Below are 12,500 nucleotides of genomic sequence, written 5' to 3'. Positions count from 1 at the left end.
AGCTACTAACCCTAAAACTAACTCTAGCTCCTAACTCCTAACCCTAAACCTAACCCTAGCTCCTAACCCTAAAACTAACTCTAGCTCCTATCTCCTAACCCTTAAACTAACCCTAGCTCCTAACTCTAAAACTAACCCTAGCTCCTAACCCTAAAACTAACTCTAGCTACTAACCCTAAAACTAACCCTAGCTCCTAGCTCCTAACCCTAAAACTAACCCTAGCTCCTAACCCTAAAACTAACAATAGCTACTAACCCTAAAACTAACTCTAGCTCCTAACTCCTAACCCTAAACCTAACCCTAGCTCCTAACCCTTAAACTAACCCTAGCTCCTAACCCTTAAACTAACCCTAGCTCCTAACTCCTAACCCTTAAACTAACCCTAGCTCTAACCCTTAAACTAACCCTAGCTCCTAACTCTAAAACTAACCCGAGCTCCTAACTCCTAACCCTAAACCTAACCCTAGCTCCTAACCCTAAAACTAACTCTAGCTCCTAGCTCCTAACCCTAAAACTAACCCTAGCTCCTAACTCTAAAACTAACCCGAGCTCCTAACTCCTAACCCTAAACCTAACCCTAGCTCCTAACCCTAAAACTAACTCTAGCTCCTAGCTCCTTACCCTAAAACTAACCCTAGCTCCTAACCCTAAAACTAACCCGAGCTCCTAACTCCTAACCCTAAACCTAACCCTAGCTCCTAGCACCTAACCCTAAAACTAACCCTAGCTCCTAACTCCTAACCCTTAAACTAACCCTAGCTCCTAGCGCCTAACCCTAAAACTAACCCGAGCTCCTAACTCTTAACCCTTAAACTAACCCTAGCTCCTAACTCCTAACCCTTAAACTAACCCTAGCTCCTAGCTCCTAACCCTAAAACTAACCCTAGCTCCTAACCCTTAAACTAACCCTAGCTCCTAACCCTAAAACTAACCCTAGCTCCTATCTCCTAACCCTTAAACTAACCCTAGCTCCTAACCCTAAAACTAACCCTAGCTCCTAACTCTAAAACTAACCCGAGCTCCTAACTCCTAACCCTAAACCTAACCCTAGCTCCTAACCCTAAAACTAACTCTAGCTCCTAGCTCCTAACCCTAAAACTAACCCTAGCTCCTAACCCTAAAACTAACTCTAGCTCCTAGCTCCTAACCCTAAAACTAACCCTAGCTCCTAACACTAAAACTAACCCGAGCTCCTAACTCCTAACCCTAAAACTAAACCTAGCTCCTATCCCTAAAACTAACCCTATCTCCTAACCCTTAAACTAACCCTAGCTCCTAACCCTTAAACTAACCCTAGCTCCTAACCCTTAAACTAACCCTAGCTCCTTGCTCCTAACCCTAAAACTAACCCTAGCTCCTAACCCTTAAACTAACCCTAGCTCCTAACTCCTAACCCTAAACCTAACCCTAGCTACTAACCCTAAAACTAACCCTAGCTCCTAACCCTAAAACTAACCCTAGCTCCTAACCCTTAAACTAACCCTAGCTCCTAACCCTAAAACTAACCCTAGCTCCTAACCCTAAACCTAACCCTAGCTCCTAACCCTTAAACTAACCCTAGCTCCTAACTCCTAACCCTAAACCTAACCCTAGCTACTAACCCTAAAACTAACCCTAGCTCCTAACCCTTAAACTAACCCTAGCTCCTAACCCTTAAACTAACCCTAGCTCCTAACTCCTAACCCTTAAACTAACCCTAGCTCCTAACTCTAAAACTAACCCTAGCTCCTAACCCTAAAACTAACCCTAGCTCCTAACCCTTAAACTAACCCTAGCTCCTAACCCTAAAACTAACCCTAGCTCCTAACCCTAAAACTAACCCTAGCTCCTAACCCTTAAACTAACCCTAGCTCCTAACTCCTAACCCTAAACCTAACCCTAGCTACTAACCCTAAAACTAACCCTAGCTCCTAACCCTAAAACTAACCCTAGCTCCTAACCCTTAAACTAACCCTAGCTCCTAACCCTAAAACTAACCCTAGCTCCTAACTCCTAACCCTTAAACTAACCCTAGCTCCTACCCAACACTAAACCTAATCCTAGTTACTAACCCTAAAACTAACCCTAGCTCCTAACCCTAAACCTAATCCTAGTTCCTAACCCTTAAACTAACCCTAGCTCCTATCTCCTAACCCTTAAACTAACCCTAGCTCCTAACTCTAAAACTAACCCTAGCTCCTAACCCTAAAACTAACCCTAGCTACTAACCCTAAAACTAACCCTAGCTCCTAGCTCCTAACCCTAAAACTAACCCTAGCTCCTAACCCTAAAACTAACAATAGCTACTAACCCTAAAACTAACTCTAGCTCCTAACTCCTAACCCTAAACCTAACCCTAGCTCCTAACCCTAAAACTAACTCTAGCTCCTATCTCCTAACCCTTAAACTAACCCTAGCTCCTAACTCTAAAACTAACCCTAGCTCCTAACCCTAAAACTAACCTTAGCTACTAACCCTAAAACTAACCCTAGCTCCTAGCTCCTAACCCTAAAACTAACCCTAGCTCCTAACCCTAAAACTAACAATAGCTACTAACCCTAAAACTAACTCTAGCTCCTAACTCCTAACCCTAAACCTAACCCTAGCTCCTAACCCTTAAACTAACCCTAGCTCCTAACCCTTAAACTAACCCTAGCTCCTAACTCCTAACCCTTAAACCAGGGGTGTCAAAGTCAAATGGACGGAGGGCCAAATAAAAATTTAGCTACAAGCCGAGGGCCGGACTGTTCGAATGTTCATTGAAAAATGTTTAAATGACGCATATAGTCTAGTGAACCTAATTGAACCTACTGAAAACCTAACAAATATATTCCAATATGATCAGATAAATAAAGCAATATTTTCTTATGGCTCTGTCAGTAATCTTTAATTTTCAACAGACACAAAAGACAAATTTCCTTTATATAAAAATCCCCATAACATGAACATTAAATGAAAGAAACCGGTATTCAAGGCACCATCAGTAGCCTATATTTTCTATTTTAGCAAAAGTGGGCTAAATTTACTTCAAAGAAAAAAACAATAATAGCAATTTTCTATCATCCACTCAACTGAAATATTTTTTAAATATAATTGGATTGAAATACAATAAAATAAAGTGCAAAAATCTATTAATCAAAAACAACACTTTGTTTAAGGAGAAGTAACATGCAGTGAAAACAAATATTAAACTTTAACTTTTAAACTTGAACTGAGTAAAAACTCTAAATATGTGATTGCACAGTAATGTTCACTTGTTTGAGGTTGAGGGTGATACTTGGTGGTGTCCCATCTTTTCCACAAGTTCATCAATGTTGGGGGTAAGGCTCTGAGCTGAGGAAATCCTCAGAATTGAGTGGAGGTGTTCAGCAGTAAGTCGACTTCTGTGTGATGTTTTGTTCAAGTTCATCAAAGAAAACAGTTGTTCACACAGGTATGTGCTGCCAAACATAGACAACGTTTGAGCAGCCTGGATGCGCAGCTGGGGCATTGTGTCGGGAGGAAACGGGCGAACTCCGCAGCACCCACTGCCGCATATTTTGCCCTCAGTGCATCATTGCATTGGAGGTCAATCAACTCCATTTGGAGGTTTGGTGGTGAGCTTTCCACGTCAACAGCAAATGGGTTACCGAGCAGTTCCAACCTGCTTTTTTGTGCTTCAAAGTCAGCAAATCGGCGTCGAAAGTCAGCGGCAAGCATACCTATTTTATCAGCCAACTGTGCGCTCGGGAACGCACTGATAGAGAGCTTCTCTTTCATGGTCTGGCAGCTGGGAAAGTGGCTCAAATTTTCTTTCCGCATCTGCGTCTCCCACAGAGTCAGTTTGGTTTTAAATGCCTTCACTGTACTGTACATATCAGAGATGACACGATCCCGACCCTGCAGCTGCAAGTTCATTGCATTCAGATGACTCGTAATGTCACACAGAAAAGCCATTTCACACAGAAACATTTCGTCTCGGAGTTGTGTTGTGTCTTTCCCTTTGCTGTCCAAGAACAGACAAATCTCCTCACGAAGCTCGAAACATCTTTGAAGCACCTTTCCCTGGCTTAGCCATCGCACCTCTGTGTGATAAGGCAAATCACCATGCTCCGTTTCTAACTCCGTCAGAAATGCCTTGAACTGGCGGTGATTCAAACCTTTGGCTCTGATAAAGTTAACTGTGCGCGTGATGATGCTCATTACATGCTCCATTTTCAAGGCTTTACCGCACAACGCTTCCTGGTGTATGATACAATGATAAGCTGTCAGCTCACCTGTCGCGTTTTCCTCTTGCATCTTTTCCCGTATCTTCGCCACCAGTCCGCTCCTGTGTCCACACATCGCAGGTGCTCCGTCGGTTGTCAAACCCACAAGTTTTTCCCAAGGCAGCTCCATCTCATTTACACATCTTGACACCTCTTCATACAAATCATGCCCCGTAGTTGTGCCATGCATAGGACGTAAAGCCAAAAACTCCTCTGTCACGCTTAGGCTGGAGTCCACTCCGCGGATGAAAATTGACAACTGGGCAATGTCAGAAATGTCGGTGCTCTCATCCACAGCCAAGGAATATGCAATGAAATCTTTTCCCTTTTTCACAAGCTGCTCTTTTAGATTGATGGACAACTGGTCTACTCTCTCGGCAATGGTGTTTCTGCTCAGACTCACATTTAAAAAGAGTTGCCTTTTTTCTGGGCAAACTTCGTCACAAACTTTAATCATGCAGTTTTTGATGAAATCCCCTCCGTAAATGGCCGGGCTGATTTAGCGATCTCTTCTGCCAAAATAAAACTGGCCTTGACAGCAGCCTGGCCTTGTGATTTGGCTTTTTTGAACAGAGCCTGTCGAGATTTGAGGCCTCGTTTTAATTCCTCTGCCTTTTGTAGCCTTTGTTCCATGTCCATATTCTTGTTTTTGTCCGCGTGTTTCGTTTCATAATGTCGTCTCAGATTATACTCTTTCAGTACCGCCACACTTTCTCCACACAGAAGACACACAGGTTTTCCAGCTACCTCCGTGAACAAATACTCCGACTCCCACCTTGTTTGAAACCCCGGTTCTCAGTGTCCACCTTCCGTTTTGCCAATTTTGATGGGTATCTGAAAGTTAATTTTACTGTGATGCTGACAACTGCTGTGCCAATAAATATTGAAATGAAGCAGCCTACTGCTCGGTGCGTCACCGTTGCATTGTGGGAAATGTAGTATTGGTGCGTGTAAAAGATCTGCGGGCTGCCGGCTTGCTGCGGTCTGCGGGCCGGTTCTAATAATAAATCAAGATCATCCCAGGGGCCGTAAAAAACCTTCTCGCGGGCCGGATGTGGCCCGCGGGCCTTGACTCTGACATATGTGCCTTAAACTAACCCTAGCTCCTAACCCTTAAACTAACCCTAGCTCCTAACTCTAAAACTAACCCGAGCTCCTAACTCCTAACCCTAAACCTAACCCTAGCTCCTAACCCTAAAACTAACTCTAGCTCCTAGCTCCTAACCCTAAAACTAACCCTAGCTCCTAACTCTAAAACTAACCCGAGCTCCTAACTCCTAACCCTAAACCTAACCCTAGCTCCTAACCCTAAAACTAACTCTAGCTCCTAGCTCCTTACCCTAAAACTAACCCTAGCTCCTAAACCTAAAACTAACCCGAGCTCCTAACTCCTAACCCTAAACCTAACCCTAGCTCCTAGCGCCTAACCCTAAAACTAACCCTAGCTCCTAACTCCTAACCCTTAAACTAACCCTAGCTCCTAGCGCCTAACCCTAAAACTAACCTGAGCTCCTAACTCCTAACCCTTAAACTAACCCTAGCTCCTAACTCCTAACCCTTAAACTAACCCTAGCTCCTAGCTCCTAACCCTAAAACTAACCCTAGCTCCTAGCTCCTAACCCTAAATCTAACCCTAGCTCCTAACTCCTAACCCCCAAAATAACCCTATAACCCTAATTCTAAGCTTAAACCTAAACCCCTTAGAAATAGTATTTGATATAATAGTTGGTATGATTTATGTTTGTTTACTATTCTTATAAGAACTTCTGGTCCCCACAAGAATAGTTAAACATGTCCACACACACACACACATACACACACACACACACACACACACACAGACACACAGACACACACACAGACACACACACACACACACACACACACAGACACACATACACACAGACACACACACACACACACACACACACACACACACACACACACACACACACACACACACACACACACACACACACACACACACAAAGGTACTATGTGTTACCCGTCCATAGACTGTAAGGCATTTCATTTGGGTACAGGCTTAACTGAATAAATATATCTGAATGCAATATATAATGTGATGAAATAGTTTGGGGTACCTATATATAATATATAATGTGGTGAAATAGTTTGGGGTACCTATATATAATATATAATGTGGTGAAATAGTTTGGGGTACCTATATATAATATATAATGTGATGAAATAGTTTGGGGTACCTATATATAATATATAATGTGGTGAAATAGTTTGGGGTACCTATATATAATATATAATGTGATGAAATAGTTTGGGGTACCTATATATAATATATAATGTGGTGAAATAGTTTGGGGTACCTATATATAATATATAATGTGATGAAATAGTTTGGGGTACCTATATATAATATATAATGTGATGAAATAGTTTGGGGTACCTATATATAATATATAATGTGGTGAAATAGTTTGGGGTACCTATATATAATATATAATATATAATGTGGTGAAATAGTTTGGGGTACCTATATATAATATATAATGTGGTGAAATAGTTTGGGGTACCTATATATAATATATAATGTGATGAAATAGTTTGGGGTACCTATATATAATATATAATGTGATGAAATAGTTTGGGGTACCTATATATAATATATAATGTGATGAAATAGTTTGGGGTACCTATATATAATATATAATGTGATGAAATAGTTTGGGGTACCTATATATAATATATAATGTGATGAAATAGTTTGGGGTACCTATATATAATATATAATGTGATGAAATAGTTTGGGGTACCTATATATAATATATAATGTGATGAAATAGTTTGGGATACCTATATATAATATATAATGTGGTGAAATAGTTTGGGGTACCTATATATAATATATAATGTGATGAAATAGTTTGGGGTACCTATATATAATATATAATGTGATGAAATAGTTTGGGGTACCTATATATAATATATAATGTGATGAAATAGTTTGGGGTACCTATATATAATATATAATGTGATGAAAGAGTTTGGGGTACGGCCTCGTCTCTGAAGAGATGTTGATGACAAGGGATGAGGGAAGTGATAATTGAAAGAGTGAGCCCATTGGTTGAGAGAGAGGGAAGTGATAATTGAAAGAGTGAGCCCATTGGTTGAGAGAGGGAAGTGATAATTGAAAGAGTCAGCCCATTGGTTGAGAGAGAGGGAAGTGATAATTGCAAGAGTGAGCCCATTGGTTGAGAGAGAGGGAAGTGATAATTGCAAGAGTGAGCCCATTGGTTGAACAGCCTGAGGAATGTGGATTATTGTGTCGTGCTTATGGGGCTCATGTTAAAATAGTGAAATAATGACGTTCCACACATGGCTAATAGGAAATAAGAGAAAAATATCTGCTCTGTACTGATGATGATACGTTTTGTATTCATTTACACTATGCAAATCAAATGTATTTATAAAGCCAAAACTTAGGAAGAAACCTAGAGAGGTACCAGGCTATGAGGGGTGGCCAGTCCTCTTCTGGCTGTGCCGGGTGGAGATTAGAAACCTAGAGAGGAACCAGGCTATGAGGGGTGGCCAGTCCTCTTCTGACTGTGCCGGGTGGAGATTAGAAACCTAGAGAGGAACCAGGCTATGAGGGTGGCCAGTCCTCTTCTGGCTGTGCCGGGTGGAGATTAGAAACCTAGAGAGGAACCAGGCTATGAGGGGTGGCCAGTCCTCTTCTGACTGTGCCGGGTGGAGATTAGAAACCTAGAGAGGAACCAGGCTATGTGGGGTGGCCAGTCCTCTTCTGACTGTGCCGGGTGGAGATTAGAAACCTAGAGAGGAACCAGGCTATGAGGGGTGGCCAGTCCTCTTCTGACTGTGCCGGGTGGAGATTAGAAACCTAGAGAGGAACCAGGCTATGTGGGGTGGCCAGTCCTCTTCTGACTGTGCCGGGTGGAAATTAGAAACCTAGAGAGGAACCAGGCTATGAGGGGTGGCCAGTCCTCTTCTGACTGTGCCGGGTGGAGATTAGAAACCTAGAGAGGAACCAGGCTATGAGGGTGGCCAGTCCTCTTCTGACTGTGCCGGGTGGAGATTAGAAACCTAGAGAGGAACCAGGCTATGTGGGGTGGCCAGTCCTCTTCTGACTGTGCCGGGTGGAGATTAGAAACCTAGAGAGGAACCAGGCTATGAGGGGTGGCCAGTCCTCTTCTGGCTGTGCCGGGTGGAGATTAGAAACCTAGAGAGGAACCAGGCTATGTGGGGTGGCCAGTCCTCTTCTGACTGTGCCGGGTGGAGATTAGAAACCTAGAGAGGAACCAGGCTATGTGGGGTGGCCAGTCCTCTTCTGACTGTGCCGGGTGGAAATTAGAAACCTAGAGAGGAACCAGGCTATGTGGGGTGGCCAGTCCTCTTCTGACTGTGCCGGGTGGAGATTAGAAATAGAGAGGAACAGGCAAGATGTGGCCAGTCCTCTTCTGACCATCGGGTGGAGATTAGAAACCAGTGAGGAACCAGGCTATGTGGGGAAACCAGTCAATTATGTTTTTGGATTTTATAAACCTTTAGAGGAACCAGGCTATGAGGGTGGCCAGTTCTCATTTACAACGGGTGGAGACCTGGCCAAATAAGAGGAACCAGGCAGTGGGGTGACACAAACCAACTTCTGGCTGTGCCGGGTGGAGATTAGAAACCTAGAGAGGAACCAGGCTATGAGGGTGGCCAGTCCTCTATCTGGCTGTGCCGGGTGGAGATTAGAAACCTAGAGAGGAACCAGGCTATGAGGGGTGGCCAGTCCTCTTCTGACTGTGCCGGGTGGAGATTATAACAGAACATGGCCAAGATGTTCAAACGTTCATAAATGACCATCATGGTCGTATAATAATAATCACAGTGGTGCCCATAGAGTAGGAAACAAAGTCAATTATGTTTTTTTATTTTATATTTCACCTTTATTTAACCAGGTAGGCCAGTTGAGAACAAGTTCTCATTTACAACTGCGACCTGGCCAAGATAAAGCAAAGCAGTGTGACACAAACAACAACACAGAGTTACACATGAGTAAACGCAACACAGAGTTACACATGGAGTGCAGTAACACAGAGTTACACTGCATTCAAACCAGTCTTCCTGATAGCTAGAAAAAGTTATATGCAGTGTGGTGTAAATGAGGTAGGATGGGGATGTTCTGCATTCAGACCAGTATTGGCAAAATAGCTACAATAAAGCAATACAATAGAAAAAGAATGGTGAAGAATGCAGAAGATTAATGTGCCAGTAGGGATCTGGGGTGCAAAGGAGTTAAATAAATGACGTGAATAACCGTAATGGGGATGTTCTGCATTCAGACCAGTCTTCCTGATCGCTCTACATTATAACGGTGGTGCAGTAAAGTCCACACCTATTGACCACATGCCGTTAAATGTCACAGGTGAATGAATGAACGCATTGGTTGGATGGAGAGGAGGACGAATGAGTGATGAGAAAATAGACGAAACGATGGCGGGATGGATAGAACGGGGCTTTAAAGTAGCCCTCGGACTCAGAGTATTAGCCACCTCGTTCTCCAATACTATAACCTGTTAAAATAGGTTACCTGACTTTTTATCGGTAGTGTGGGACGACTTACAAATAGCCTATAGGAGGCTGTCGGGAAGACTCTCCGGGAAGACTCTCCGGTCTACCGTCTCCGGTCTTCCCGACAGCAACTTCAAGTGTAAAAAAATAAGACAATGGTTCCCTCTGTCGGCTTTCTAGTGATTCTCCCGCTGTTATTTGCCGACGGTAAAACTGATCCTAGATCTGTGGGTACAGGTACAACCTTTCTCGCCTCCTTCACTGATTGGAGGAATGGTGACACTTCTCGGCCTCTGATTGGTCAAGAGCGGCCCAGCTGTGGTTTGTTGCGCTGCACAAGGTGGAAGTGGAACCACTCAGGAAACGTAAAGCCTCAGACCTCTGTTCCACCAGCAAGAATAAGCAAGACCTAAACAAGAATAAGGCCGCGACCTTGGCAATATCCCTTCAAAATAAAAGTCCCACAATGAAGATGGTAGAAAATATAAACATTTGGAAATGCATAACATTTTATGAGAAAATGACCTAAAATTATGTTGAACAATATGACAAAAATATGCCAAAGTGCCTTTATAGCACAAATAATATGATAACATTGACATTACTGTTATCAGCATTAAAAGTAATGATTACTAGTAACGATTATTACTAGTTGTCATGGTAACAACAGTAATAAAATAACAAAACGTTATTTATAATGCCTGTATTAATAATAATTGTAATAATACATTATAATAGTAATTATTTATTATAATCAACTTTAGAAAATACTATTTAAAAAATACCATTGTTAATTAGCCCCTTGGTATTGCTTGATGTTCAGTACATTTTTCGTATGGGACATACATATTGCTCTGTACACAATTGTCTGTACGTTGTGTCCCAGTAAAGGGGGGGAGGGGTGTTCATTCTACTCAGGAGCACTTCTAGTTCCCAAATCCACAGTTTTACACCCCGAGGAACATCGCTGCTCCTTCTCCATTCTCTTAAAGAAATGAAATGCATATAACCTTTTTACATTTTGGACGTATCTCAACGTATACAATTATCTGTATGAAAAAAAGCTGACTTTGAACCCCCCCTAGCAATAGGGTCATAGGAAGTGTTGGTGGGCTTTTAATGTGTACAAATCGGACAGGGTCAGATAAATGCAGCCCTGGGCCCCATCTTAAAATATACAGTATGTACAGCACCAGTCAAATATAAACATATACAGCACCAGTCAAATATAAACATATACAGCACCAGTCAAATATACAATATGTACAGCACCAGTCAAATATAAACATATACAGCACCAGTCAAATATAAACATATACAGCACCAGTCAAATATAAACATATACAGCACCAGTCAAACGTTTGGACACACCTTCTCATTCCAGGGTTTTTCTTTATTTATTTTTTTTACTATTTTCTACATTGTAGAATAAGAGTGAAAACATCAAAACTATGAAATAACACATATGGAATCATGTAGTAACCAAAAAAGTGTTAAACAAATCTAAATATATTTTATATTTGAGATTCTTCAAAGTAGCCACACTTTGCCTTGATGACAGCTTTACACACTCTTGGCAATTCTCTCCCCCCTCACCTCCTCTTCTCTCCCCTACTCTGTCCTTGTCGACCTCATGTTGTCGAGCAGCTTGGTAAAACATCAAGGGGAGATGGGTGGTGAGCTTGTGAATGGCGGTTGTCTCCTCTTCTCTCCCCCCTCACCTACTCTTCTCTCCCCTACTCTCTCCTTGTCGACCTCATGTTGTCGAGCAGCTTGGTAAAACATCAAGGGGAGATGGGTGGTGAGCTTGTGAATGGCAGAGTTGTCTCACCGTCGCGAGATGCGTTAATTTCAGGTGAGTTGTAAATCCACGGATTTATATAAACACCAGATGACTGAGAGGACGGGGGGGGCTGTTGAAGCCACCGTGCCTCCATCTTGGTACTCCACCGCCATTGTATAAAATTATTTGGAAGCAATATAAATGCATTCATGAATGTCTACACTCGTTTTTGCCACATTTCTTCTATCATGCGAAGAACCTTCATATCATAACCGCTAACCGCTACATCATTGACACCATATATTAGTTAACGTCTTAGTCTACATAGCTACGAGAACTAATATGTGACTAGACCCACTACAATCGATCAGTACAGTGTTCTGCAGCAAGCAGTTTAGCAGTTTCACTGGTGGGGCCCAGTGGCAATAAATGAATGAAAACTAAATCTTACCTTGACTTTTGAAGAGTTCCAGTGTTGGATAGCCATAGCCAGCTAGCTAACATAGCTAACCTCTCTGTTCAAATTGGGTGTTTGAGTAGGCTAAACTAGCTAGCTGCATTCGCTAGCTAAGTGAAAGTGGGGCAAAAAATAATAAAATACAGTTAGCTCTCTCACTCTTGCTTCTCCTATATTTTTAAATAAATGTATTTGTTCAAAACTCTCTTTGAGTCAACTACTCACCACATTTTATGCACTGCAGTGCTAGCTAGCTGTAGCTTATGCTTTCAGTACTAGATTAACTTATCTGATCCTTTGATTGGGTGGACAACATGTCAGTTCAAGCAGCAAGAGCTCTGATAGGTTGGAGGACATCCTCCGGAAGACGTCATAATTACTGTGTAAGTCTATGGAAGGGGGTGAGAACCATGAGCCTCCTAGGTTTTGTATTGAAGTCAATGTACTAATGGACTGAGGGAAACTCTGCAATAAACGATAGGT

At 42.2% G+C, this 12,500-nt stretch overlaps 3 long non-coding RNA genes across 8 annotated transcripts in view; all 3 read right to left on the bottom strand.

Annotated features, from left to right (window-relative positions):
- The window catches only part of LOC127916319 (uncharacterized), a 5,473-nt gene extending 3,964 nt beyond the window's left edge, over positions 1-1,509 (bottom strand). The window contains exon 1 of the long non-coding RNA XR_008094353.1: positions 1,043-1,509. This is a non-coding gene — a long non-coding RNA (uncharacterized LOC127916319). The remainder of the gene's footprint in view (positions 1-1,042) is intronic.
- Positions 1,510-6,180: 4,671 nt separating this feature from the next.
- Positions 6,181-7,416, bottom strand: LOC127916318 (uncharacterized). 5 transcript variants are annotated; one of them, XR_008094351.1, is made up of 5 exons: positions 7,097-7,416; positions 6,777-7,016; positions 6,570-6,649; positions 6,490-6,529; positions 6,393-6,449 (listed from the first exon to the last, which is right to left on the bottom strand). It is a non-coding gene; the product is annotated as an uncharacterized LOC127916318 (long non-coding RNA). The 5 variants fall into 5 exon arrangements; XR_008094348.1 differs by having other exon boundaries at positions 6,181-6,449; positions 6,490-6,649; XR_008094349.1 differs by lacking the exons at positions 6,393-6,449; positions 6,490-6,529 and adding an exon at positions 6,181-6,329.
- A 296-nt stretch (positions 7,417-7,712) lies between these two features.
- LOC127916317 (uncharacterized) lies at positions 7,713-8,441 on the bottom strand. 2 transcript variants are annotated; one of them, XR_008094346.1, is made up of 4 exons: positions 8,305-8,399; positions 8,170-8,237; positions 7,898-8,101; positions 7,713-7,830 (listed from the first exon to the last, which is right to left on the bottom strand). It is a non-coding gene; the product is annotated as an uncharacterized LOC127916317 (long non-coding RNA). The 2 variants fall into 2 exon arrangements; XR_008094347.1 differs by lacking the exon at positions 8,170-8,237 and having other exon boundaries at positions 8,305-8,441.
- Between the last annotated feature and the right edge of the window lie 4,059 nt (positions 8,442-12,500).

This window comes from Oncorhynchus keta, chromosome 35 (assembly GCF_023373465.1).
Source record: "Oncorhynchus keta strain PuntledgeMale-10-30-2019 chromosome 35, Oket_V2, whole genome shotgun sequence".
Taxonomy (NCBI): Eukaryota; Metazoa; Chordata; class Actinopteri; order Salmoniformes; family Salmonidae; genus Oncorhynchus; species Oncorhynchus keta.
The sequence above is the reverse complement of the archived record's forward strand: the minus strand, read 5'-3'. Positions and strand labels throughout refer to the sequence as shown.